This window comes from Penaeus japonicus, unplaced genomic scaffold, assembly GCF_977035675.1.
Source record: "Penaeus japonicus unplaced genomic scaffold, GWHDUDI00000001_assembly GWHDUDI00000003, whole genome shotgun sequence".
In the NCBI taxonomy this organism is placed as follows: Eukaryota; Metazoa; Arthropoda; class Malacostraca; order Decapoda; family Penaeidae; genus Penaeus; species Penaeus japonicus.
This window is the reverse complement of record NW_028234405.1, coordinates 42,651,515-42,655,190: the sequence shown is the minus strand read 5'-3', so window position 1 is coordinate 42,655,190 and position 3,676 is coordinate 42,651,515. Positions and strand designations below refer to the sequence as shown.

General features: G+C 37.2%; 1 protein-coding gene across 3 annotated transcripts in view; it reads left to right on the top strand.

The window, feature by feature from the left end:
• Window positions 1–3,676, top strand: part of LOC122247289 (uncharacterized) — a 93,936-nt gene that overhangs the window by 36,171 nt on the left and 54,089 nt on the right. The window lies entirely within an intron of this gene.

Here is a 3,676-nt window from a genome sequence, read left to right as displayed (position 1 = left end):
GTGTGGGGGAAAAGTTAACAAAAGAATTTTTAAAAAATATAAGAAAATACATATGATTATTTTAGCGAAGGAAATTTTAAGGTTTAAGGTCACTCGATGAAGGCCGGGTGCACGCGAGCCCGGCAGACAAAATGGTCGACATTTATAGTGGCATTAAATGGGAGTGGCGACCAAATGGACTATTGGTGACGGCAGTCGTAATTATAAAGAGAGAAATCACGTGAAGTTACTTTTAGGGGCAATAACTGTGAGACGACTGTGATTTTTTTAGGGGGGAGGGGGGGGAAGGGGGCGTTAATGGCTGTATCTCGACGGTAGAAATAATTGTCATTATCAACAATCATCACCATTATCATGACTATCTAATTTTTATTGTTATCATTTTTATGATGGTTATTATTATTTATCATCGATTCAGTATCAGATAATGATAATGATATTGTTAATGATTACAATAACAGCAAGAATAACGATTATCATAATCATGATATCTATAATGTTAATGGTAATGGTGATGATAATGATGAATAATAATGATAGTTTTTTTATGAAAATGATAATAATTATAGTAATGATTACAATGGTAATATAGATAACGATGAAGATAGAACATATATGATTATATATTATCAAAATTTTAATGATGATAACAATGAGAATAATTATATTAGTTAAGGATAGAAACAGTGTCAGTAATGATAATAATTGTCATAATGATAATTATAATGAAACTAACAATCAGAAGAGAACAATGAAATGACACTGATAATGAAATAGCAGTAAAAAGGACATCAGTGCTAATGCTAAGAGTGACGACAATAACGAAAACATCAATAAGGAAGATAATAGTAATAATAATGATACCAATAATGACAGAAATAAGGATAAGCTTATAGACACCTAACAGAAAAAAAATACAAAGAGAAGAAAAAGTCAACCTTCCTCCAGGAGTAAGGTGAACGTCCAGGTCAGCTAAGGTCACGAGTCTACAGTTCGCGCCACAAACACGCCAGTAAACAAGTCGGAGTAACTCTACGGACGTTCCCGCCTCGTTCCACCCCGGATCTTTCTCTCTTTAATGTTCTCACAGGAAGAAGTAGAAGAAAGTCTTACTTCCTTCTTTCACTTTTTTGGATTTTTTTTTCGTTATAATGATTTCCTTCTGATGTCTTTTTTTTATTTTTTTTGGTGGATTTTTCTTTTTTTTATTAGATGCTTAGATAAAGTATTTTTTCTGTTGATTCAGGCTAATGCAAAGTCACTTTCTTGTCACTTTACGTATATTCTCTCTTTCTCTATATATATCTCCTCTCTTCTCTCTCTCTCTCTCTCTCTCTCTCTCTCTCTCTCTCTCTCTCTCTCTCTATCTCTCTCTCTTCCTTCCCTTCTCTTCTCTTCTCTTCTCATCTCTTCTCATCTCTTCTCTTCTCATCTCTTCTCTTCTCATCTCTTCTCCTCTCTTCTCTTCTCTTCTCTTCTCTTCTCTTCTCTTCCTCACTAATTTACCCCAACCTATTTTCGCACCCTACCCCCTCCCCTCCCCCCCCAAAACACTTCTCTCCTATTCTACATACGTTTGCTCGTTCGTAACTCAGGCGATAAGCAGAGACCATTACAAGTGTTTACTGCTAAGTGATACAGGCTTGTGAATTGCGATGACTCTTCAGACAGAACAGTTCCATTCGTATTTTTTGGGGTCCGTGACTTGTAATTGATGCGTCGGGGAAAATGCATGCGTTTGGAGAGAGAAGAAGGGAGAGAGAGGGAGGGGGAGGGAGGGTGGGAGAAGGAGAGGGGATGTGGGAGAGGGAGAAGGAGAGGGGGAATGGAAAGGGGAGAGAAGGGGAGGGGAGGGAGAGGGAAAGGGAAAGAGAAAGAGAAAGAGAAATAAAGATAGATAAAGAGAGAGAGAGAATGATAGAGAGAGAGAGAGAGAGAAATTGATAGAGAGAGAGAGTTAACGTTTGTCTCTTTAAAATCGTGTGTATGGGTGTATAAAGCGAATTCACGAGAAGGAATTGATTATATGTTGTATTTAGAAGAGAGGGTGTGTGTTGCGTTTTGTAGATTTGGTTTATTTCGTGTGTATTATGTATGTATAACTTATTCTAATGAGAGATGCAAAGAGAAGGGGAGATAGAGAGAGAGAGAAAGAGAGGTAAATAGGGTAATACCTCACTTATTCAAGAAGTTCATCTTCAATAGCAATTTCAGTACAGAAACGCTTTTATTTCTCGCTCTCTCTTCTCCCTCCCTCTCTCTCTCTCTCTCTCTCTCTCTCTCTCTCTCTCTCTCTCTCTCTCTCTCTCTCTCTCTCTCTCTCTCTCTCTCTCTCTCTCTCTCTCTCTTGCTTCATCTTTCCCTCTCTCTTTTGTTCCCTCTTTTCATCTTTCCCTCTCTATCTTCCCTTCTCCTCCTTTCTCCCACTCTCCCTTTCCCCCTCTCTCCCTCACTTCCTCTCTCCCTCTCTCATTCTCTCGCTTTCTCCCTCTCTATCACCTCCCCACGTCTCTCTCTCTCTCTCCTCTCGCTTTCTCATTCTAACCATTTCCCTTCCTCCCTCCCTCCCTTCCTCCCTCCCTCCCTCCCTCGGTCTTTTTCTTGCCCCAACTCTTTTTAAATGACACATTGCTTTAATACTATCCTTTTATGCCTCTTTTGTTCCGAAAAACAATGATCTCGAGTTTTTATTGTATCTTCTACGAGAGATTATTAAAGTCTTTGGCAGTTTAGATTTTATGGGCAAGTATCTTCAATAAAAGCAGGGCCGTCAAAAATGTTTACGAGTAACATTAAGAAAACTCTAGGGTAGTATTGTGCCCCATTTCATTAGTCTGCCTCCTTTCAAAGACTTGGGCGTTTAACACTAACAGAGGGTAAATTCAGTACCACGTACCCTAGGGTTATATCCCAAGTTTGATATAACATATGGAATTTGATGAAAAAAAGTATATACCAGGTTAGGCGTTGCCAGTTGTTAATGGTTGATTTTGGAAATACTTTTTTTTATTTATGAGTGGGTACATATTTGGGCGTCAAAGAGTTAGTTATAATGGGGGTGTTTTTGTGATTTTGTGTATGTAGATTTATGTATGCCTATATTATTTAAAGTGTGTTTTGTTATCTTGTCATTGTGCGTGTTTGAAAGTACATCATACACCAATAAGCTCTAAAGATTAAGACTCATTCTATAATGTTTTTCACATGCAATCATTGTTCTAATTTACTTGTTTATACAGAGTACCAAAATACTTTCTGCAGCGTGAGGGGAATAGCGCCACAAGGCCATTTTTTTTCTTTTTTTTTTAATCATCAAATAAGATAATTCAGAGGCAGCCTTCCCAGTCTCATAATGTGCAAGGCATTTTAGGATGATTAGAATCTGCCTCCCCTAATCATTTGTGATTAGTGCAGTAAATGATTAGGCAGAAGTCTTATAAACGTGATTGCTGTTAGGAATAATTATCTCTAGTTGATACCATGCCAATATAGATTGTGTTTAATTGTGTTTTTTTTATCTGAGGGTTGGTAATTGCATTATCAATACTGTTATTGTTGTCATCTCTGATTTCCTTTTCGTGAGGATTATATCGTTATTATGGTTATTGATATACTTTATCAACGTAATTAATTTTCCTCAATATTATCATATTTCTTGTTGTTTTCGGGTTTTATA